This window comes from Kogia breviceps, chromosome 11 (assembly GCF_026419965.1).
Source record: "Kogia breviceps isolate mKogBre1 chromosome 11, mKogBre1 haplotype 1, whole genome shotgun sequence".
NCBI classification, from domain to species: Eukaryota; Metazoa; Chordata; class Mammalia; order Artiodactyla; family Physeteridae; genus Kogia; species Kogia breviceps.
In genome coordinates, this window is record NC_081320.1 from 53,796,964 (window position 1) to 53,822,797 (window position 25,834).

At 38.7% G+C, this 25,834-nt stretch overlaps 1 long non-coding RNA gene across 1 annotated transcript in view; it reads left to right on the forward strand.

Moving 5' to 3' along the window:
* Window positions 1-25,213, forward strand: part of LOC136792086 (uncharacterized) — a 332,264-nt gene extending 307,051 nt beyond the window's left edge. Inside the window, exons 2-3 of the long non-coding RNA XR_010835248.1 lie at window positions 23,782-23,844; window positions 24,918-25,213. This is a non-coding gene — a long non-coding RNA (uncharacterized lncRNA). The remainder of the gene's footprint in view (window positions 1-23,781; window positions 23,845-24,917) is intronic.
* The last annotated feature ends 621 nt before the right edge of the window (window positions 25,214-25,834 follow it).

Genomic DNA, 25,834 nt, shown 5'->3' on the forward strand with positions numbered 1-25,834 from the left:
TCCCTTCCCTGATTAGCAACTGTTTGAATCTGCCCTTTGAACTGAGGAAAGGTCATGGAGGCTGGAGGGCTGTTCCCTACAAACAAGAAATGGGGGACATGGAAGGGCTTCTGTGACCAGGAGCCCCACAGGGTCCTGCTCGGTTTTGCTAGTAAAAATCAAAATCTAACCTATCATTATAGTTATAATCATTCTACTTTGAATTTACACTATTGTGGGTATAAGCGTCTTTACTTACCTAATTTTCCCCCTACTCTTCATTATTTTTTTTTACATTTTATTTATTTATTTATTAACATCTTTGAGTATAACTGTTTTACAATAGTGTGTTAGTTTCTCCTTTACAACAAAGTGAATCAGTTACACACATACATATGTTTCCGTATCTCTTCCCTCTTGTGTCACCCTCCCTCCCACCCTCCCTATCCCACCCCTCTAGGTGGTCAAAAAGCACAGAGGTGATCTCCCTGTGCTATGCAGCAGCTTCCCATTAGCTATCTAATTTACATTTGGTAGTGTATATATGTCCCTGCCACTCTCTCACTTCGTCAAAGCCCACCCTTCCCCCTCCCCATATCCTCAAGTCCATGCTCTAGTAGGTCTTTGTTTTATTCCCGTTCTATCACTAATCTCTTCATGACAATTTTTTTTCTTAGATTCCATATATATGTGTTAGCATACGGTATTTGTTTTTCTCCTTCTGACTTACTTCACTCTGTATGACAGACTCCAGGTCTATCCACCTCATTACAAATAACTCAGTTTCATTTCTTTTTATGGCTGAGTAATATTCCATTGTATATATGTGCCACATCTTCTTTATCCATTCATCTGTTGATGGACACTTAGGTTGCTTCCATGTCCTGGCTATCGTAAATAGAGCTGCAATGAACATTTTGGTACATGACTCTTTTTGAATTATGGTTTTCTCAGGGTATATGCCTAGTAGTGGGATTGCGGGGTCGTATGGTAGTTCTATTTGTAGTTTTTTAAGAAACCTCCATACTGTTCTCCATAGTGGCTGTATCAATTTACATTCCCACCAGCAGTGCAAGAGGGTTCCCTTTTCTCCACACCCTCTCCAGCATTTATTGTATCTAGAGCTTTTGATGATGGCCAATCTGACCGGTGTGAGATAACATCTCATTGTAGTTTTGATTTGCATTTCTCTAATGATTAATGATGTTGAGCATTCTTTCATGTGTTTGTTGGCAATCTGTATATCTTCTTTGGAGAAATGTCTATTTAGTTCTTCTGCCCATTTTTGGATTGGGTTGTTTTTTTGTTATTGAGCTGCATGGGTTGCTTATAAATTTTGGATATTAATCCTTTGTCAGTTGCTTCATTTGCAAATACTTTCTCCCATTCTGAGGGTTGTCTTTTGGTCTTGTTTATGGTATCCTTTGCTGTGCAAAAGCTTTTAAGTTTCATTAGGTCCCATTTGTTTATTTTTGTTTTTATTTCCATTTCTCTAGGAGATGGGTCAAAAAGGATCTTGCTGTGATTTATGTCATAGAGTTTTTCTGCCTATGTTATCCTCTAAGAGTTTGATAGTGTCTGGCCTTACATTTAGGTCTTTAACCCATTTTGAGTTTATTTTTGTGTGTGGTGTTAGGGAGTGTTCTAATTTCATACTTTTACAGGTAGCTGTCCAGTTTTCCCAGCACCACTTATTGAAGATGCTATCTTTTCTCCACTGTATATCCTTTCCTCCTTTATCAAAGATAAGGTGACATATGTGTGTGGGTTTATCTCTGGGTTTTCTATCCTGTTCCCTTGATCTATATTTCTGTTTTTGTGCCAGTACCATACTGTCTTGATTACTGTAGCCATGTAGTATAGTCTGAAGTCAGGGAGCCTGATTCCTCCAGCTCTGTTTTTCGTTCTCAAGATTGCTTTGGCTATTCGGGGTCTTTTGTGTTTCCATACAAATTGTGAAATATTTTGTTCTAGATCTGTAAAAAATGCCAGTGGTAATTTGATAGGGATTGCATTGAATCTGTAGATTGCTTTGGGTAGTAGAGTCATTTTCACAATGTTGATACTTCCAATCCAAGAACATGGTATATTTCTCCACCTATTTGTATCATCTTTAATTTCTTTCATCAGTGTCTTATAGTTTTCTGCATACAAGTCTTTTGTCTCCTTAGGTAGGTTTATTCCTAGATATTTTATTCTTTTTCTTGCAGTGGTAAATGGGAGTGTTTTCTTAATTTCACTTCAGATTTTTCATCATTAGTGTATAACAATGCCAGAGATTTCTGTGCATTAATTTTGTATCCTGCTACTTTATCAAATTCATTGATTAGCTCTAGTAGTTTTCTGGTAGCATCCTTAGGATTCTCTGTATAGTATCTTCTTTTCCGATTTGGATTCCTTTTCTTTCTTTTTTTTCTCTGATTGCTGTGGTTAGAACTTCCAAAACTAGGTTGAATAAGAGTGGTGAGAGTGGGCAACCTTCTCTTGTTCCTGATCTTAGTGGAAATGGTTTCAGTTTTTCACCATTGAGAACAATGCTGGCTATGGGTTTGTCATATATGGTCTTTATTATGTCGAGGAAAGTTCCCTCTATGCCTACTTTCTGCAGGGTTTTTATCATAAATGGGTATTGAATTTTGTCAAAAGCTTTCTCTGCATCTATTGAGATGATCATATGGTTTTTCTCCTTCAGTTTGTTGATATGGTGTATCACGTTGATTGATTTGCGTATATTGAAGAATCCTTGCATTCCTGGAATAAACCCCACTTGATCATGGTGTATGATCCTTTTAATGTGCTGTTGGATTCTGTTTGCTAGTATTTTGTTGAGGATTTTTGCATCTATGTTCATCAGCGATATTGGCCTGTAGTTTTCTTTCTTTGTGACATCTTTGTCTGGTTTTGGTATCAGGGTGATGGTGGCCTCATAGAATGAGTTCGGGAGTGTTCCTCCCTCTGCTATCTTTTGGAAGAGTTTGAGAAGGATAGGTGTTAGCTCTTCTCTAAATGTTTGATAGAATTCGCCTATGAAGCCATCTGGTCCTGGGCTTTTGTTTGTTGGAAGATTTTTAATCACAGTTTCAATTTCAGTGCTTGTGATTGGTCTGTTCCTATTTTCTATTTCTTCCTGGTTCAGTCTCAGCAGCTTGTGCATTTCTAAGAATTTGTCCATTTCTTCCAGGTTGTCCATTTTATTTGCATACAGTTGCTTGTAGTAATCTCTAATAATCTTTTGTATTTCTGCAGTGTTAGTTGTTACATCTCCATTTTCATTTCTAATTCTATTGATTTGAGTCTTCTCCCTTTTCCTCTTGATGAGTCTGGCTAATGGTTTATCAATTTTATTTATCTTCTCAAAAAACCAGCTTTTAGTTTTCCTTATCTTTGCTATCCTTTCCTTCATTTCTTTTTCATTTATTTCTGATCTGATCTTTATGATTTCTTTCCTTCTGCTAAATTTGGGGGGGTTTTTGTTCTTCCTTCTCTAATTGCTTTGGGTGCAAAGTTAGGTTGTTTATTCGAGATGTTTCCTGTTTCTTAAGGTATGATTGTATTGCTATAAACTTCCGTCTTAGAACTGCTTTTGCTGTATCCCATAGGTTTTGGGTCGTCGTGTCTCCATTGTCATTTGTTTCTAAGTATTTTTTGATTTCCTCTTTGATTTCTTCAGTGATCACTTCGTTATTAAGTAGTGTATTGTTTAGCCTCCATGTGTTTGTATTTTTTACAGATCTTTTCCTGTAATTGATATCTAGTCTCATAGTGTTGTGGTTGGAAAAGATACTTGATTCGATTTCAATTTTCTTAAATTTGCCAAGGCTAGATTTGTGACCCAATATATGATCGATCCTGGAGAATGTTCCATGAGCACTTGAGAAAAATGTGTATTCTGTTGTTTTTGGATGGAATGTCCTATAAATATCATTTAAGTCCATCTTGTTTAATGTATCATTTAAAGCTTGTGTTTCCTTATTTATTTTCATTTTGGATGATCTGTCCATTGGTGAAAGTGGGGTGTTAAAGTCCCCTCCTATGATTGTGTTACTGTCGATTTCCCCTTTTATGGCTGTTGGTATTTGCCTTATGTATTGAGGTGCACCTATGTTGGGTGCATAAATATTTACAATTGTTATATCTTCTTCATGGATTGATCCCTTGATCATTATGTAGTGTCCTTCTTTGTCTCTTGTAATAGTCTTTATTTTAAAGTCTATTTTGTCTGATATGAGAATTGCTACTCCAGCTTTCTTCTGATTTCCATTTGCATGGAATATCTTTTTCCACCCCCTGTCAGTCTGTAAGTGTCCCTAGGTCTGAAGTGGGTCTCTTGTAGACAGCATATATATGGGTCTTGTTTTTGTATCCATTCAGCCAGTTTGTGTCTTTTGGTGGGAGCATTTAATCCATTTATATTTAAGGTAATTATTGATATGTGTGTTCCTATTACCATTTACTTAATTGTTTCGAGTTTGTTCTTGTAGGTCTTTTCCTTCTCTTGTGTTTCTTGCCTAGAGAAGTTCCTTTAGCATTTGTTGTAGAGCTGGTTTTGTGGTGCTGAACTCTCTCAGCTTTTGCTTGTCTGTAAAGGTTTTAATTTCTCCATCAAATCTGAATGAGATCCTTGCTGGGTAGAGTAATCGTGGTTGTAGGTTTTTTTCCTTTATCACTTTAAATATGTCCTGCCACTCCCTTCTGGCTTGTAGAGTTTCTGCTGAAAGATCAGATGTTAACCTTATGGGGATTCCCTTGTGTGTTATTTGTTGTTCTTCCCTTGCTGCTTTTAATATGTTTTCTTTGTATTTAATTTTTGACAGTTTGTTTATTATGTGTTTTGCCGTGTTTATCCTTGGATTTATCCTTTATGGGACTCTGTGCTTCCTGGACTTGACTGACTATTTCCTTTCCCATATTAGGGAAGTGTTTGAATATAATCTCTTCTAATATTTTCTCAGTCCTTTTCTTTTTCTCTTCTTCTTCTGGTACCCCTATAATTCGAATGCTGGTGCGTGTAATGTTGTCCCAGAGGTCTCTGAGACTGTCCTCAGTTCTTTTCATTCTTTTTTCTTTCTTCTGCTCTGCAGTAGTTATTTCCACTATTTTATCTTCCAGGTCACTTATCTGTCCTTCTGCCTCAGTTATTCTGCTATTGATCCCATCTAGAGTATTTTTCATTTCATTTATTGTGTTGCTCATCATTGCTTGCTTCCTCTTTATTTCTTCTTGGTCCTTGTTAACTGTTGCAAATTGTCTATTCTATTTCCAAGATTTTGAATCATCTTTACTATCATTATTCTGAATTCTTTTTCAGGTAGACTGCCTATTACCTCTTCATTTGTTAGGTCTGGTGTGTTTTTATCTTGCTCCTTCATCTGCTGTGTGTTTTTCTGTCTTCTCATTTTGCTTATCTTACTGTGTTTGGGGTCTCCTTTTTGCAGGCTACAGGTTCGTAGTTCCTGTTGTCTTTCGTGGCTGTCCCCAGTGGCTAAGGTTGGTTCAATGGGTTGAGTAGGTTTCCTGGTTGGGGGAATAGTGCCTCTGTTCTGGTGGATGAGGCTGGATCTTGTCTTTCTTGTGGTCAGGTCCACATCTGGTGGTGTGTATGGGGATGTTGGTAGCCTTATTATGATTTTAGGCAGCCTCTCTGCTAATGGATGGGGCTGTAGACCTGTCCTGCTCTTTGTTGGGCATAGGGTGTCCAGCACTGTTCATTGCTGGTCCTTGAGAGAAGCTGGGTCTTGGTGTTGAGATGGAGATCTCTGGGAGATTTTCGCCGTTTGATATTGCGTGTATCTGGGAGGTCTCTTGTAGACCAGTGTCCTGAGGTTAGTTCTCCCACCTCAGGGACACAGCCTTGACACCTGGCTGGAGTGGCAAGAGCCTTTAATCCACACGGCTCAAAATAAAAGGGAGAAAAAATAGAAAGGAAAGAAAGGAAAAAAGGAAGGAGGGAGGGAGGGAAGGAAGGAAGGAAGGGAGGAAGGAAGGGAGGAAAGAGGGAAGGAAGGAGGGAAGTAGGGAAGAAAGGAGGGAAGAAAGAAAGGGAGAAGACAAAGTTGGATAAAATATAGTTATTAAAATAAAAAATAATTATTAAGAAGAAAAATTTCTATTACAACCCACCCCCCCCAAAATGGGTCAGTCTAACCCTAGGACAAATGATGAAAACAAAGCTATACAGACAAAATTTCACACAGCAGCACACACATACACGCTCATAAAAAGAAAAAAGGGGAAAATAATAGTATATCTTGCTCCCAAAGTCCACCTCCTCAACTTGGGATATTTCGCTGTCTATTCAGGTTTTCCACAGATGCAGGGCACTTCAAGTTGACTGTGGAGCTTTAATCCGCTGCTTTTGAAGTTGCTGGGAGAGACCTCCCCCTCTCCTCTTTGTTCGCACAGCTCCTGGGGTTCCGCTTTGGACTTGGCCCCGCCTCTGCGTGCAGGTCGTCCGAGGGCGTCTGACCTTCGCTCAGATAGGACGGGGTTAAAGGAGCAGCTGATTTGGGTGCTCTGGCACAGGCCAGGGGCAGCGAGGGGCATGGATGCGGGGCGAGCCTGCGACGGCAGATGCTGGCGTGACGCTGCACTGGCCCGAGGCGCACCGCGCAGTTTCCCGGGGAAGCTGTCCCTGATCACGGGGCCCTGGCAGTGCCGGGCTGCACGGGCTCCCAGGAGGGGCGGTGTGGAGAGTGACCTGTGCTAGCACACAGGCCTCTTGGTGGCGGCAGCAGCAACCCTAGCGTCCCACACCCGTCTCTGTTGTCTGTGCCGACAGCTGTGGCTCGCGCCCGTTTCTGGAGCTCCTTTACAGGGTGCCCTTAATCCCCTCTTCTCGTGCCCCAGGAAGCAAAGAGGCAAGAAAAAGTCTCTTGTCTCTTTGGTAGCTCCACACCCGTTTCTGGAGCTCCTTTAAGCAGCGCGCTTAAACCCCTCTCCTCGCGCACCAGGAAGCAAAGAGGGAAGAAAAGGTCTCTTGCCTCTTCGGCAGCTCCAGACTTCTCCCAGACTCCCTCCTGGGTAGCCGTGGTGCACTAACCCCTTCAAGCTGTTTTCACTCTGCCAACTCCAGACCTTTCCCTGGGATCCGACTCTTATTTTTTAAAAAACAATTTCAAGACTATAATTGCCTTTCTAAGTAACACTTTCCTAGATACTGCAAGTTTCTTATATAGTAAAAATATTGTAATTAATTGTAAGTATTTTATAATTTCTAATATGATGATTTTTTTACTCCATTGGTTATTTAGGAAAGGGTCTCCATACTTCTACCTATCCCAACACATGCTGTTCTTTATTATTTTATTATTGTAGAGTCTAAGTTTTGGCTGTATCAGAAAAATTATTCTGTACAATACACATATTTTGAGGTTTTCTGTGTGTTAAAAATTTCTAGCATTTTTTCTCTTCAGTCTATCAGTAGATAATTGTGTTCTATTAAAATCTTCAACTCTTTGGATATATGAACTTCTCCTTGTAACAACTCTCTCAGGTGTGTGTGTGTGTATACACACACACACACACACACACACACATAAAGAGAGAGAGAGAGACATTATATATTTTAGTACAGGTGACGATTATTATATAATCTTGGTTAATATTTTCTTTTTTTCATTATGTAATATCCTTTTTTATACCAATTAATGTGGGGTTTTGCCTTAATTTTTATTTTGCTGGGAATCCACCTTGTCTAAAATTGTCTGAATTTCTATATCAGCTTTTAAAATATATGATATACCTAATATTTCTTTTGATTGGTTATACTTGGTATATCTTCTTATATATTTCCATTTTTTGTCTTTCTGCACTATTTTGCTTTCAGTCACACTTAACATAGCATACCTGTTGACTTTTTAAAAATTCAATTTGATAGACTGCCTTTCAATAGTTGAGATTTATCTAGTCAAATGATTATTATAAATATATTTAAACTTATTTTTGCAATCTTATTTTATCATTCCCTTTAACACTTTTTATTCATTTTTTTCTTTTTCTTTTTGAAGTCTTCCACTGGATCAGTTGATGTTCATTATTCCACCTATTTATTATTTGAAATTTATATATTCTATTTCTAGTCTTTTAGTAGCTACTCATAAATTATATATATACACACATATATACATAAAAGACATATGACATATGTATACATATACATCTTACAAAACACATGTAATGTATATAAGGCATACATATATGTAATGTATATATATCTCAAGCATCTTCTCCTACACTCACCCCCATATATACTAAAAAGCTCATAATACACTGTTATTATTTTTGCTTAGTCAGTGTTCTTTAAGGAAGTTACTATGTGTAAACTTTTATATATCCAAATACATTTTGTACATACAATATATACCTATATATATATGCATATTTTAAAAGGTCTTTTATATTAACTTAAATTTTGACCCTTTTTGTACTCTTCATTCCTCCCTGCAGTCTCAGTTTTCTTCTTGAATTATATCTCTTCAGCCTGAAGCTCTTATTACATTTCTTAAAGTGCAGATCAGTTGAAAATAATTCTCTCAGTTCTTATCTAAAAATGTCTTTAATTCACTCTCAATTTTAAAGTATATCTTTACTGGGTTGAGAGAAATTTTCCTTTAGCACTTCAAAGATGTCATTCTATTTCTTCTGTCATCTGATGTTTCTGAAGAGAAGTTAATGATCATTCCTGGCATTGTTTCCCTACATATAGTGTGTCTTTTTTTATGACTGCTTTCAAGATTTTCTCAACATTGATTTTTAGCATTTTGACTCTGATGTGCTAAGTTTTGTTTTTCTTTGTACATTTCCTGCTTGGTGTTTGCTGAAATGTTTGGCCCTGTAGAATGATATCTTTCATTGGCTTTGTCAAAATGCTGGGCTCCTGTCTCTTCAAATATTTCTTCTGTCTTATTATCTTCTCTATTTCTGGGACTCCAACTACATGTATATTTGGCCTTTTAATATTGTCCTGCATATCTCAGATTTTCTGTTCCATTGATTTCACCCTTTTTTTATCACTTCTACTAACCTGTCTTCAGGTTTACTTATCTTTCACTTTATATATTCTCTTTTGTGACCTCTTCTCTGGCTGGACTGCAGTTAACTCCAAATAACAGCATATATATTCAGAGAGGGAAGAAATTGGATGGTAGTTATCTTGGAGACAGGTTACCATAGTGAGCTCTGACTTCTAACCTCTAGTCTGTTGGCTGAACAGTGTCTCAAGGTGTGTATGTTACCACACTGCCAATATCCTACCTGTCACTACCCCCAACACCACACTCATCACTACCCCTTACACATCTGTTATAGCTGTTTTCTGTTGGGCTTCTTACCTTCTTGACCTTGGCAACTTAAGAACAGGCAAGTGCCTTGAGGGGGAATCTGGCACCAAACATTAGGCACACTTCTCTGCACCTGCCTCTTTTAAAAATAGGATCTTGACCCCTGAAGTCCTGACTACCTTGACAACACTGACTTCCAACTTTTGTCTTCACAGCCCTGTAAGATTGCCAAAATCTCCACTGGCTGTCTGCCATTTGATGGCACTGTAGGCAGAATTTGCAGTCTCTGGCCTAGAATCAAATGTCTGCAAATGTTACAAAGGGAAAAGCTGTGTGCAGAATGTTTGGGTTCAAATCTCAGAGATTCCCTTCTTTGGGGATAGGGGTTTCTCAAGTCCTGGTTCCATTAGCAGCTCTCTGGTGCATTTAAATATGTTTTTTTTTCATATCCTCTAGTTATTTATTTACTTTTTGTGGTACGTGGGCCTCTCCCATTGTGGAGCACAGGCTCAGTGGCCATGGCTCATGGGCCCAGCCACTCTGCAGCATGTGGGATCCTCCTGGACCAGGGCACGAACCTGTGTCCCCTGCATTGGCAGGCGGACCCCCAACCACTGCACCACCAGGGAAGCCCTACCCTAGTTATTTTGAATGGGAATTGTCTGATACTAAGTCCTCCATGATAGGCAGAAGCTGAATTTCCTTGTTCCAATATTGACTTTTTTTCTCCATACATGCTACATAGCTTTTGTCTTGGAGCTTCTTTTCACCATCATCTTAGTATTTCCCCTTGCCATGCTCTTGTTCTGGATCCCCCTCTTTCCTGAATCCCATGCCTTCCTTTTTCTTAAGTTTCTTGGTTTGAGGAAGTACCATCCACAATAATTCCCTGAGAAGGGTGCTTGTAAAGTCATATATATAATATTATATATGGTATATTATTGTGTATGTATATTATTATGTTTATATGCACATTATATGTATAACATATGTGTAATATAACTTATGTATGATATACAATATGATATAGTATTTGAAAAATATTTGAGGAGAGTGGTCTTCCAGGTATCTGGAAATGTCTTCATTTTACAGTTGTTTTTTGAATATAGATTTATAGGTGGGAAACATGTTTTCCTCTAGTTTCTTCATTCTTTCTAGTTTCTGGGTTTGCTTTTGAGGAGTCAGATATCATTCTGATTCCTGATCTTCTTATGTCACACATTTTTCTTTCTGGAAGCTTTTAGGATCTTCTGTTATATTTACTGATCTGTAATATCATGGTGATGGGTCCTTGTGTGATGAGATTTTAATTGATAAATTTTTTGGATGTTCTTTGGAGACCTTAAATCTGGACCTTTCTGATCATCAACTCTGAAATATTTTCTTCTTGACTTCATAATTTCCTCTCCAACATTTCTCTTTTCTCTCTAAGACCTCTATAATTTGGATATTGACCCGCTTAGATTTGCTTACCTATTTTCTCATGTCTTAGGCTTTTTTCTTTAATTTCTTCTAACAAGTTTGTTTTTCCTTCTAGCTGTTTTATGGATTTTAAAAAATTTTCAGCTAACATATATCCAGTTTCTAACAGTTCTTTCTTCTTCTCAGTATGTTTGTTCTCATAGCAGTTTATTATATATTGGATTCCATATCTTCTGTCTCAGAGGCAGTTAATTACAGGTTTCTTTTTCAGGTTTTTCTCTAACATCTGTATTGTCTTTATGTTCTCTAAATTTTTCTGTATTTTGTTTTATTTTTTAGCCTCTGTCATTCATGCTTAAAGTTTTTCTCAAACATCTATGATTCATCTTAAGCTACCCATTCATTTTAAGAAAAGAATTCTAAGAAGTTGATAGAAAACCTGTGGATTTTACTCTAGATGAAAAAGTGACAAACCAGTGATTTCATTCAGGGACCACAAGATGTCATTATTTATAGATCTTTCCTCATAAGATTTTTAATGTAGTTTATACAGCATTTTTGTGTTTGAAAGGGTTCTTTCACTTTATTTCTGTCTGTCATATTTCTTCAAATTTTTACTATTTATTTTAAGTTGTATTTCTTGGATCAGTAAGGCAGTTGAACACCATTTCATGGTGTTTCATGGTTTATGTCTGATTTCTGAATAAACTTATTTTTCCTATACATAATTTTCTCTTGTCATTTTGATCTTTAACACTTAAGAACACTCTATGTCTTAAAGTTATTAACCTTGTTTATATATTGATACTTTCTTTCCATTTAATTTTCAGCTTTATTGTATATTTTAAAGTAAACAGATGTTTTAGTTTTGTCTTTACAGACTTTTCAGTGTGATTCTTAGTAGTTTATGACCTTGTAATCATGTTAAAAATTGTTTTATCCATATCATATATATGAAAATGACTTCCTATATTTTCTCCTAGTGATATTATTCTTTTATTTTTGTATATACATTTTTTCTTTGTTGGGAGTTGCACATCTAATTTTATTTTCCCCTCAAAATTAGCAGTTGTGTCAGTCAAATTAATTAAACAGTCCATCTATTCCCCAAGTGATTTGAAAAGCTACCTTTATTTTGTCATAAATTGACATGGACTTCATTTCACTGTTTTCTTTCTCTGTTCATGGTCCAGATAACACTGTTTTAATTACTGTAGTTTTATAATACATTTTTAAGTTCTTTCTCTTTTTTAACATAGTTTTTCTTCTTATTTATTTGTATGCAAGGTTAACTTTTTAAAAAATTACTGACTCAAGTTTGATTTGAAATGGTCTATATTTAAAAGCAAATTAGAGAGCTGATATTTTAATAGGACCCATAATATAACATAGTTCCTTTTTATGTTTTTTTCTGTTACCTTGCTCTTATTATTATCTTTTTGGTATATAGATATATATATATGTCATATAGTATCATATATGTCATATAGTATCATGTCTTCTGCAAACAGTGACCATTTTACTTCTCCTTTTCAAATTTGGATTCATTTTATTTCTTTTTCTTCCCTGATTGCTGTAGCTAAGACTTCCAAAATGATATTGAATAAAAGTGGCAGAAGTGGTTGTCTTGTTCCTGACCTTAGAGGAAATGCTTTTAGCTTTTCACTGTTGCACATGATGTTAGCAGTTGGTTTGTCATATATGCCCTTTATTGTGTTCAGGTAGGTTCTCTCTATGCCCACTTTCTGGAGAGTTTTTATCAGAAATCAGTGTTGAATTTTGTCAAAAGCTTTTCCTGCATCTATTGAGATGATCATATGGTTTTTATTCTTCAATTTGTTGATGTGGTGTATCACACTGATTGATTTGTGGATATTGAAAAATCCTTACATCCCTGGCATAAATCCCAGTTGATCATGGTGTATGATCCTTTTAATGTATTGTTGGATTCCGTTTGCTAGTATTTTGTTGAAGATTTTGGCATCTAGGTTCATCAGTGATACTGGTCTGTAAGTATCTTTGGTTTGGCTATCAGGGTGATGGTGGCCTCATAGAATCAGTTTGCAAGTGTTCCTTCCTTTGTAATTTTTTGGAATAGTTCCAGAAAGATAGGTGTTAACTCTTCTCTAAATGTTTGATAGAATTTGCCTGTGAAGCCATCTGGTTCTGGACTTCTGTTTTTTGGAAGTTTTAAAATCACAGTTTCAATTTCATTACTTGTGATTGGTCTGTTCATACTTTCTTTTTCTTCCTGGTTCAGTCTTGGAAGATTGTACCTTTCTAAGAATTTGTCCATTTCTTCTAGGTTGTCCATTCTATTGGCATATAGCTGCTTGTAGTAGTCTCTTATGATCCTTTGTATTTCTGTGGTGTCTGTTGTAACTTCTCGTTTTTCATATCTAATTTTATTGATTTGAGTCCTCTCCCTTTTTTTCTTGATGAGTCTGGCTAAAGGTTTATCAATTTTGTTTGTCTTTTCAAAGAACCAGCTTCTAGTTTCAGATCTTTTCTTATGTTATATTCAACCCAGAAGTCTCTTAGACTGTCCTGGTTTCTTTTCTTTCTTTTTTCTTTATTCTGTTCTGCCATTGTGATTTCCAGCAATGTGTCTCCAGCTCACTTATCCATTCTTCTGCCTCATTTATTCTTCTATTGATTCCTTCTAGTGTATTTTTCATTTCAGTTATTGTATAGTTCATCTCTGTTTGTTAGTTCTTTAAGTCTTCTGGCTCTTGGTTAAACATTTCTTATATCTTCTCAGTTTGTGCCTCCATTCTTTTTCTGAGATCTTGGATCATCTTTACTATCATTATTCTGAATTCTTTTTTCAGGCAGATTGCCTATCTCCACTTCCTTAGTTGTTATTCTGGGCTTTTATCTTGTTCCTTCATCTGGAACATTTGTCTAACTCTGTTTAGGGGCTCTGGTCCACAGGTGGCAGGACTGTAGTTTTTCTTGCTTCTGGTGTCTGCCCTCTGGTGGGTGAGGTTGGTGCAGGAGCTTGTGCAGGCTTCCTGGTGGAAGGGACTGGTGCCTGCCCACTGGTGGGTGGAGCTGGATCTTGTCCCTCTGGTGGGCAGGGCCAGGTCAAGTGGCATGTCTAGAAGTGGCTGTGAGCCCAGAAAGACTTTAGGCAGCCTGTCTGTTGATATGTGGGGCGTGTTCCCACCCTACTGGTTGTTTACCCTGAGGCCTCCCAGCACTGGAGTCTGCAGGCTGTTGGATGGGGCCAGGTCTCGGTGCCAAAATGGCAACCTCTGGGAGAGCGCATACCAAGGAATATTCCCTAGGCCCTCCATCACCAGTGCCCTTACCCCCACAGTGGGCTACAGCCGACCCCCACCTCCCCAGGAAACCCCCTCCCCCAAGACCCACAGGTAGGTCTGGCCCAGGCTCCTATGGAGTCACTGTTTTTCCCTGCATCTCAGTGCACGTGAAAACTTGTGTGTGCCCTTCAAGAGTGAAGTCTCTGTTTCCCCCAGTCGTGTTGAGCTCCTGCACTCAAGCCCCACTGGCATTCAAAGCCAAATGCTCTGGGGGCTCCTCCTCCTAATACCAGACCCCCAGGCTGGGGAGCCTGATGTGAGGTTCAGAACTCTCATTCCTGTGGGAGCCCTGCGCAATCTAATTTATTTCCAGTTTGTGGGTCGCCCACTCAATGGGTATGGGATTTAATTATACTGTGAAAGCACCCTTCCTACCATCTTGTTGTGTCTTCTTCTTTGTCTTTGGATGTAGAGTATCTTTTTTGGTGGGTTCCAGTCTTTTTTTGTCAATGGTTGTTCAGCAGTTAGTTGTGATTTTGGTGTTTTCATGAGAGGAGGTGAACTCAAGTCCTTCTACTCCACCACCACCATCATGTCTCCTATGGTATATTATATAATGTATTGAAGACAGAGGACTATCTGGCTTACAGAATGTTTGCATTAGCTTTACAAAATAAGCTGATAACATGGGAATAAAAGATGCCAAATATCAAACCCAACTTAAAAGACTAATTTTTCATAAATTTTACACAGTTATCCCTTGGTCTGTGGGGGATTGGTTCCAGGGCCCCCTTGGATAAGAAACTCTATGGATGCTCAAGTCCTTTATGTAAAATGACTTAATACAACCAGCCTTCCATATCCATGGATGCAGAACCCTGTGGATAAGGAGAATTAACTATATATAGGCACAGGTATAAAACGTTACAGATCCTTAAATGGATATGTCCCTCTTCAGATGGCAACATCAAGAATCACAACCTCAGGCTTCCCTGGTGGCACAGTGGTTGGGAGTCCGCCTGCCAATACAGGGGACATGGGTTCGTGCCCCGGTCTGGGAAGATCCCACATGCCGTGGAGCAGCTGGGCCCGTGAGCCATGGCCGCTGAGCCTGCACATCCGGAGCCTGTGCTCCACAACGGGAGAGGCCACAGCAGTGAGAGGACCGCGTACCGCAAAAACAAACAAACAAAACAAGAATCACAGCCTCTGTTGGCTCATCCCTCTTCTCATCACCACAGCAACCCACAACTCATAATAAGCAGTGGAAAGTATTACTAGGGGAGATGGGGACCAGCAACATGTGCCCCTTATTTGCCGATGCTTTTCCTCAGGGGAATAATCTTTTGATTTTGGCTTAACCTTAAAGAATCTTAGTATACTCTGATATGCAGATACATCTAGTCAGAACTTGAAAATTTTCATTTGGATCATAGGCAGAGTCAAAGTTGTGTATCAAGAATGCTACTCAGGACTTCCCTGGTGGCACAGTGGTTAAGAATCCTCCTGCCAATGCAGGGAACATGGGTTCAATCCCTGGTCTGGGAAGATCCCACATGCCATGGAGCAACTAAGCCTGTGCACGACTGAGCCTGTGCTCTAGAGCCCGTGAGGCACAACTACTGAAGCCTGTGTGCTGCAACTACTAAAGCCTGCACACCTAGAGCCCATGCTCTGCAACAAGAAAAGCCACCACAGTGACAAGCCCATGCACCGCAATGAAGGGTAGCCCCCGCATGCTGCAACTAGAGAAAGCCTGCGCGTAGCAACAAGGACCCAACGCAGCCAAAATTAAATATATAAACAAAACAAGAATGCCACTCAGACTTCTAGGTATAATTTCCCTAGTAGACCCTCAATTAATAAAGGAAATACCAAGCTTACATAGACCTTCCTTTTTTTTTTTTTTAAATAGACACTATTTTTTAAGAGCAATTTTATGTTCACAGCAAAATTGTGAGGAAGGTAGAGAGTTCCCACATACCCCGCCCCCAAACATGGATTGCCTCTCCCATTATCAGCATCTCATACCAGAGTGAAATTTTTGTTGCAATTGATGAACCTACAGTGACACATCATTATCACTCATTGTTCATAGTTTACATTAGGATTCACTCTTGGTGTTGTATATCCCATGAGTTTTGACAAATATGTAATGACATGGATCCATCATTATAGTATCACATAGAGTAGTTTCATTGGCCCCCAAATTCTCTGTGCTATATGCATAGACCCTTCTTGATAAATACTGAGCAGATTTTAACTTCCAACTCTGATATATTCTAATCACACAGTAAGAAAATCAAATGTTTTGAACTAAAAGGGAATATAAGTTATCAATCTGGAGCATATTAACTATAACAGATGGGTATCTATCCAAAGAGCAAAAGATACAACACAAGAAGCAAAGGGACAGAGGAGTTCAGGGCAAACGCGAAAAAGAGGAGGGATGTATGCTGTAAGACTCGGCCTCAGCACTGAGTACCAGGGTGCTCACCTCAATTCCTTCTGAGAATCCATCTTTCAAGCCTCTACAGACACTCCACTGAATACCTCCATCACTCTAATTATGGAATCTCACCCAAAATTCCTTAAAGTGAATATGAAACTGATCAAACCCCTTCTGCTGTCTACTTACAAGCAAACCCACAGCTATATGTCTCAGGCTATGATATATGTATGCATAGCTCAGGGTTCTGGCTTGCAAAGGTTATTTCCGAGCTTTTATTTAAATTTCCTTTTCACCAAATTCTTTTAAAAGAAAATATTTAGTGCTTCCCTGGTGGCGCCGTGGTTGACAGTCCGCCTGCCGATGCGGGTGACACGGGTTCGTGCCCCGGTCCGGGAAGATCCCACATGCCGCGGAGCGGCTGGGCCCGTGAGCCGTGGCCGCTGAGCCTGTGCGTCCGGAGCCTGTGCTCCGCAAAGGGAGAGGTCACAACTGAGAGGCCCGCATACCGCAAAAAAGAAAAAAAAAAAAAAAGGAAGTATTTAGATGGAGTTTTTGTTGTTGTTAGGTTTTGTTTTTTTCTTTTTTTGTTGTTGTTTTATTTTTCAGCAGAGCTGTTGCATAACACAATTGGTTTTGCATGCTTTATAGGAAAGCAGGCCACCTTCCTTCATAAAGGGTGAGGGCACTGATGTGCCTTCCAATCACTTGATTCTATTGTTCTAAGCAGTCCTTTCAATGTTTTTGGCAGGCTCAGGCTTCTGTGCTACTATGGCCTTATTTTATTATTGTTTGGAGGGGAGTGCAGTGTGATTATCCATTCTTCCTTCAGGCAGAGCAAGCCATCTGGAATGTTTATTAAGCCCGCTGGCTGATCAGGAGGCTAGAACTCTGGTGATATACATGAACGTGGGTTGTTCTACATCATCACAGCTTTGTTCCTCTGATGATGTAGCACAGAGAGGGCCCCGCTAATGGATTTAGAGCACTTCACAGTGGAGGTGCCACGGGCTGAATGGGGAAAGATATATTTTTGGCCTCTGGGTAATTGACTGGAGGATGGTAGAAAAATGTTTAATGTAAAGCAAGAAGGCTTTAAAACTTTTAAATGTTTAATTTGGGGTGGTAGAAGGGCAGGTGATCAGCAAGAGGTTCGAGGAGCGGCCTTTGAAGCCCAAATCTTTGTGATGAGGTCATGCCCCCCTAAGCCTGTCTGTCGCTCTGTGTAAAAAGATCAGTTGAGCTTGTCCAAAAATAAAATGCTACTATTCTAATTTTAAAATTTAGGCATTTCCCGGACCACACTAAGCAGTACTTATATTTCTTTCCTTTTAGTAGTGTCACTGCAAAGAAAGAGGAACATTTTTCCTTTTGCTATAAATTTTGGTCTGTAATTGTTGAACATATTTTTTTGCAGGAAGGCAAAGTTTGTCTCTTCCTGCTTTCGCTGTTTGTAAAAATGAGTGTTTGTGGAGCTGCAACGAATAATTTATAATGAGGATTTGGGTTTCTTTTTCAGTTTAATTTGGGTTTTACACTGAGTCAACTTTTCAGTCAATTATAGAACTATGATTAGTTACCAGTCACTTAAATAAGCACCTTTTAAAAATAGACCTATAAAAATGATACAGGGACTAACCACTGATGTGAGAAATCTCATGCAGGGCCACCGGAACCATAATAAGAGGAAGAAAAGATGGTTGAGCATATAAAACCTGTGTTTGGCTAAATCACAAGATATGCTAGTTACCCAACCTCCTGCATAAATCTGCCCTGAGCCAGTTTATTTCAGTGCACAGGATATGCTACCAATAGATCCTTTAGTAAACCCTTGACAAGAGAAATGAGTAATTTACCTTTATATGAAGATGAATGTATCAGGTTGAGGAGCTCCATGTAAAACATCTTGTCCGATTTTATAGTTTGTGCCTATTAATCTAGATATAGGCAAATATATATGTTTAAAGTTGAACATATCAACAGAGATGTGGTTATATATATTGCATGTATGCGTGAGTATATATTTATCTATATATATACTCAGAGAAAATAGATATATATATATTTATATTCACATCCTTATGTTTTTCTCTACAGTCAGATTAGTGACATCTAATCCACTTCACCAAAAGTCGGAGCTAAACTAATATTATAGATGGAGCTAATCCTGTCAGACACATACCTCTCTGTACCAGTGGTCTACTGTCACAGTAATGATTCACAATAACTACCACTCCCCAAATGATGTGGCTTCATATAGTAACCTTTTATTATTGCTCATGAGGCTATGGGTCAGGCCACGGGGCTATACTGGTCCAGCACTGCTCATGCATGCATCTGAGTTAAGCTGCAAGTCAGTGAGGTAGCTTTGCACTCTTAGCTAGTTCTGTCCCACGTCTGGAGCCTCAACTAGGAAAGCCTGGCTAACTTGTTCTGCTTCTCATGTTCTCTCCTCCTCCAGGCTAGATTGGGCTTTTTTATAGCGACAGAGAGAGAGAGAGAGAGAGACCACAAGGCTTCCTGAGGCCTAGGTTCTGAATTGGCATGTTGTCACTCCTGCCATATTCTATTGGTCAAATCAAGTCACAAAGCCAGTCCAGGTTCCTAGTGGTAGGTAGACCCCACTTCATGATAGGTAGAGCTGCAAAGTCACCTTACAAATGATGTGGAGATCAGAAGGGTGAAGCTAGCTCATACCTCCCTGCAGCTCAGTTTGTGGCATGTCAGGACACATTCCTGTCAGGAGAATGCTTGCACTCTTTTCTATCACCGTTTCTAACGTACGTAACTCTGTCCCTTCTAAAATTAAACAAGGCTGTACAAATGTTTGCCCCTGAGCCCCAATAAACCATCTACAAATTACAAATATCAGAGTTCTCAAAATAAGATCCAATATATATAATGACTGTTGACCATAATCTTGGTCCTGTCTATACTAAGCAGAAAGTGAAGATTCACCAGTTGAGATTATTTTACATGCTGTGCCCAGAAAGTCTAGAAAATGTCATAAGTTCAGCTCTCTCCTTAAGACTTTCTTAAACTAATTAGGCTTCTACTTAAAACTCTGAGGAATAATATTTGGTTTCACTTATAACCTCTCTTTGCCCCAGTGTCTTCATCTGTAAATGTAGTGTATCAGAATGTGATGTCAAGGAGTTAAGCCTTCTTATGCTAAAATTCCATTATTTTCTTATAAAAATGGAGACACTTCTATTTGAAGTCATTTTCTAGATTTTTTTCTAGGCTTCTCTAACTGTGCCCACCAATCTTCCTCCTCCATGTAGTATTTAGAAGAGCACTGATTAGAAATATTAGGCAGTTTTTAATATCAGGAACATTAAAAACAAACAAGTAAAGAACCTCAAAGTTGTTTCAAATTTGAATTGATAGCAGCTCACCAGTTATCCAATTAACATGAAAACCTGTCTATCTGTTTCCTACTCAGAGGTGAAGCTCAGACAGCTTTCAGTTTATTTCAACCAGAAAAAAAACAAAACTGTTTAATGTCAGCTTAGTTTTCTGGAGAAGTGCTCATATGGCCTACCTACTCTTTACTTCTCCAAACTTCTTGCTCTTGATTTTCTTTTCTTGTGTATAGTATTTATTCAATGCTTTGACATCCATGTACTAAGCCAGGTGGACAAGAATCCACTTGTCTTTCGTGCCTACCTATTTTACATAGAAGAGACTCCTGGGAATATGGGAACTTAGAAAGACAGACAGATAGATGGATAGTTAGGCAGACAGACAGACTTGGGTAGAGGTCCATATGGAGGCTAGATCACAGGGAGAATTAACGGGACCAATGAGACCCTGTATCATAAGCAGGGTTAAAGTCTGACAACCAGGCAGGTAACAGAGCTTGGGCCAGAAGTTAATGCTGGTCCTGGGTATAACCTAGAGGTGGTTATCGGGGTTAGTCTTCTCCAGCTACTCTGGTAGCCTGTCCGATAGTACTGGCAGAAAGAGGTTCTAATTTCTCAATGGAAAAAACTCCAAAATTAAAAGATGTAATATGTCACACCTCATTCAAACCTTGCTGTGGTATGCTACCCTCCCTCCTCCAAACAAACCTCCAAAGGGCCAGTTTGATCCTGACTCTGTGAGTGTCAAAATGGAACTCACTGGTCCTTCAAGTTCCCCTGCCTTCAGAGGCAAGCACACCAAGTGCCAGTGCCCTGGTACCGTGCCATGGCACTGGCTCTCACTCCACTGGCAAGGTAGTGAGGAGGTTTCTACTGCAGCCAGCACCTCAGTGATAAAGGGAACAAGGCTTCAACTTGGAGCAGGACTTCTTGGGGCACTTTCTGAATCTAAGTTCTGTGGAGTCTCAGCTGAGATCATCGTAGCAAGGATGGAAAATTAGGGCAGATCAGTGGACATAGGAAAGTCACCCTGGAATTGGGAAGAAGAACTCTGTAAATTTAGTTTTCCTGCAGAAACGAGATTGGTATTGGGGCATCAAGACTTGAGTAATAGTGTTAATGAGACTGCATTTATATTCAGCAGCTTTTAAACGCTGAGACTTCTGTTTTACCTGAATTTCAATCTCATTTGATTTTGTGAGGTATTATTACTCCCACTTTACAAGTGAAGAAACAGAGGCTCAGAGAGGTTAGGTGACTTGTCCAAGCCACATGGTTGAGATTTAAGGCCAGTTCTCTGTGATTCTGAAGGCAGAACCCTCTCTGCTACCCCACAGAGCAGGAGACTCTTCTTCCCTCTGCTTCGGGAGTTATTTCTGTTGAGTTTATTCTGAGTCACTCACCTAGTGTCAGTCCTAGTGTTCTCTTCAGCAATGTTTGTCTACGAGTGTGTAGCACTAATTCACCTACATTTTGAGCCTTGAGAACCAAAATATATTAACAACTGAATTAGGAACAATGCCTGAAACTTTGCTTCCTAGTTTGGAATAAGTGAATATTGGTCTCCATAATCTATAATGTCATTTCTGACATTTTTTATATTATGAACATTTTTGGACTTTTCCATTGGTAATAAAACCAGCCAGTTGCCAACATATCCTTAAATATTTAACTTACATTTCCATAAGGTCTAAAACATCCATTCAGAACCACCATTGGGGGCTTCCCTGGTGGCGCAGTGGTTGAGAGTCCGCCTGCCTATGCAGGGGACACGGGTTCGTGCCCCGGTCCGGGAAGATCCCACAAGCCACGGAGCGGCTGGGCCCGTGAGCCATGGCCGCTGAGCCTGTGCCTCCAGAGCCTGTGCTCTGCAACTGGAGAGGCCGCAGCAGTGAGAGGCCCGCGTACTGCAAAAAAAAAAAAAAAAAAAAAGAACCACCATTGGAAGACTCTTTCTAGGATTGCAGCCTGGCAGATTCTCTCCCCTTAATCTATCCTACCTGATAACCTATTATTGACCAAACATAGTGCTAAATACATAAAGCATATTCCTGTTCTAAGCAAGATTACTACTCTTACTATATACACAGTAATGCAAGTAGCACTGGGTTTGATTGAATGTTCATGTTACCCACTGCTGAACTAGATACTATAACTCTTCTGAGATAGAAGGTCTTTAGAAACTAGAATAGTAATCAAAGGCTTCAAAGCAGTTGGGAGGGGTTAGACTTAAGTGAACCCTGAAGGGTGGATAGGTATCGAAGGGAAGACAATTGTAGAGGATTTTCTGACATGGATAACAAGTCTGGTAGATTTAGGAATGGTGAAAATTGGAAACCCTGAAGGATAGTGGTATATATTAAAGGCAAGGGGCCAAAGCTAGTGTACTTCTTGGTGAAAAGACATGGAATAAGGGGTAAGAAGATGTTCCTTGAGGGTAGGTTTTATGTCTACATGACAGCCACTTAGTATTTCATTCACAAAGAAAAGGTTTTCATAAAGGGATTGCTTGCTATCTTCCAAAACATGAAGAGTTAGTACAGAATCCCACAATGAATTGTCTAACATCTCCACAGTGGGAAAGCAACGATGGGGTGAGAAAATGTGAGGCAGGAGAGAAGCCCTGAGAGACAGAGCCTTGGTCCATATGGGATCCGTGGCTTAATGTACTAATTCACTAATATTTTTGCTTCTAGGAGTCCAGAATTTAAGAAGAAATACTATTGACTAGATGCCTATTAACTAGAGATCCTTGTGACTTTGTAAGGCTCTGATAAACAGCCGGTGTAGGCTCTACTTTTTAAAAGGTGTACCTATAGGCTAGAAGTTGAAAGATGGTTAAAGCACCAGAATCTTACATCCTACCATTCCTGAGAGAAAGTCAACCATTTCTTTCCTGAACATCTCCCTATTTCCCACTCCCTTTCATTTGTACCCCTCTTTAATACTTCCTAAGCATGTATGCTGTATACATGTGGAGTTGCACTGAAAAATTAGGAAGATGCTGACTTCTTTTATAGGAGTAGTTAACTGCCAGAATGTTATGTTTCCCCTGCTAACCCCTACAGGTAACAATGATTTGGTGGAGTAGTCCACGTTCTATTTCAAGGGCTGACAGATAAATAATATTGATCACAATTTGTTTGGGGCAACAGGGCATCTGCTTGCTGGTTAGATTAATCCCCCCAGGTGTGTCTTCCCTCTGTCTATAGGATTTAATCCAGATCATGTTTTCTATGTAAAGTGGCTATTAAGCAAAGAATTAGCGAGATCTAATAATTCATAACCTCTTCACTAAGAATTACGAAAAGTTTCCTCTGGCTTTAGAGAGTGTTTGTCAAGATTGGAAAAATCTCTCTTGGAACATTTCTAAATAGTTGCATTGGAAATTGCCCCTGTAACAGATAAGCCCATCTCTTTTCATCTACATTAATAAACCACAAAGCAAGGGAGTTGGGTAGAGGGGCATTTTCATCCAGGAAGGAAGCTTGGGAGTATAAGACATGGATTTGTTGGACAGCATGGTAATTGCTTATGCACTGTCCTGCAGTTGACAAGTCTGTTTCTTTTTTAAAAATAAATACAATATTTTAAAAAGTAAAACTCAGAAAAGACCAGGATCTGGCATGATAGGGTATGGTAGCAATCCTATGGTGGCAGGTCTAAGATAAGCAATGTTGCTGAGTAACTGACCAGAGTATACCAATGTGAATTATTTCAAAGTATCCAAAAACCATCAGTCCTAAACAAGATTGAGGATGCACCTATATTGGGGGATCATTCTAAGCTTCTCAAGGAGCAAGCCCAAATTACTGAGTAAACCTCAAACTCAAATTTCATTGAGAAGGCAACCTCTGTTAAGAAACGGAACTGTAGTCAAGATGGAAAATACGAGGCTGGCATGCCTTGCCTTAGCCTAGGCGTCCACAGGATCAACAGTCCTACCTCCTCTTCAGATCAACCATGAAGCTTCAGAGATCAAAACAAAACAAAACAAAATAACATTTCTATTCCCTTTACAGGCAAATAAAATCCAAAAGATATGGATCTTTGAATGGATTCTGTAGTCATAAACAGACTTCAGGGTAAGCTGCCTATATTTCCACTCACTGTTGCATCCTATCTGCTATGAAAAATTTTCACTGTCTCCAAGTCATTGTGAAAACATTCTCAGCTAATTGAGACATTCCCAAACAATTAAGATAACCAGATGCGTCTGTTATTTGTAATTACCTGAACATGCATTCCTTTCTCTGAGAATAGTTCCATTTTTTGAGCCTTTGAACTACTCCAGATAATGAAAATGAAGATTACTGTGCGTGCATTTTTCACTCGGCCTAATTTTGACGTAGAATTACCTCTTTCCAAAATTAAGCAGCAAAACTGGAAACATGTGTGCAAAAAGAACTTTTTCATTTTGCCTAGTGCCAAAATAATACCTTTTCTCCCCATACAAATTGTATTTCTGACAATTTCTAATACTTAAGGTAATGCGTGTTTAAATGTAAAAGATGGACTCCAATAGCTAAGGAAAAAATAAACAATTTATAGTTACCACTCAAGACCTGCCACATTTAATCTTTTAGATTCATGATGGGTCTGCAGTACTGTTTACAGTTCTTGGCATGTAGTAGATGTAGTATGGTTTCCGTATGTGGTAACTACCACCATAACTACTATTCTTTCTACTGTTACCAATACTACTATCCTTACTCTTCCTGATAATAATATACAATTTCTTCAAATGGAGATCTTCACTAGTGATTTGGGGTTTTGTTAAAATATTTTGTTATTGATTTGTCTAATTATACAGAGAATTGATCAGAATAATTCACTTTCTTCCAACAATAGTCCTAATACATTTTCCCTTTTCCAATTATGCAAATTCTTGTAAAATTTTCGGATACAATTCAAATTCTACCTCCGTCTTCTTTCAACTTTATAACATTAGCCTTCACTATTTATTTATAAATTACTTTTATATCTCTTTTTAATTTTTTTTATAGCTGTCTTGAGCAACTATTTAGCTTGCATTGTAATTTACATTTTTGTTTGCCCAATCTGAAGACGAGGCTTGCCTTATTTTGTATTCTCAATTGTTGGGACATTATAATCCACCTATAAGATAAATGAAACTCTTTTCTCTTGCCCTGGACAGTGGAGCTGGTATCACTCTAAGTCACTCTATGAAGGCAAAGTTTCCGACTTAGAAGATCAACATAAGGGAAATGTCTCTAGAGGCGGACAATGACATCAGGAGACCAGAGGTGGGAGAAAGAAACAGAGCAAAAAAGTGAAGAAGAAGAAGAAGAAGGTTTAGGAGGAGAAAGAAGAGGAGGAGAGGAGGGGAAACAGCAAGAGGAAGATGGAAGAGAAGGAAGAAGAGAATGGGGAGGAGTAGAAAAGCAATCATTTTCCCTATAAATCACATTTGTTAATAGTAAATATTTATATCATGTTAAAAGTGGAAGTTGAGTGATATTCATGCAGCAGTTGCTAAATATTTTCCACTTTTGATGAGTACTTCTGAGCTAGTGTAGAATGCTCTTTATTCTTATGCAAGTAATCATTCATCCTAATGATTTACAGCTTCATCAAATCCCTGGACCTAGAGTACAATCACCATCAAAGAATAGGAACTACGGTCAACTTTTCCAAAACCAAACTCATTATTTTTCTTAACTGTCCCTCTTATATTTACTTGGCTAAAACTGTGAGACATTTATTGTTTCGAGAAAAGAGTAGACATTGCAACCCTGCATATTTTACTTCAAATCTTTGTTCTGCTACTTAGTAATTGTATGACTTTGGATAAGTAATTTATTCTTTTGGAATATAATTTTCTATTTTTAAAATGAGAAGAGTAAGAAAGACCTAATTATGTATGTATAATGGGCATTCCATCAATCTTAAATTTTACTACTAAAACCTTTATCCATTAAAAAAATCTTATACAGTACTTGAATAAAGTAAAGAAAATTTTGGGAGGAAAAAATTGTCATAATCTTTCATTGTTGTCTTAAATTATTTTTATTATATTTTAATTATGTGCAAACATGCTTATAATTCATTTAT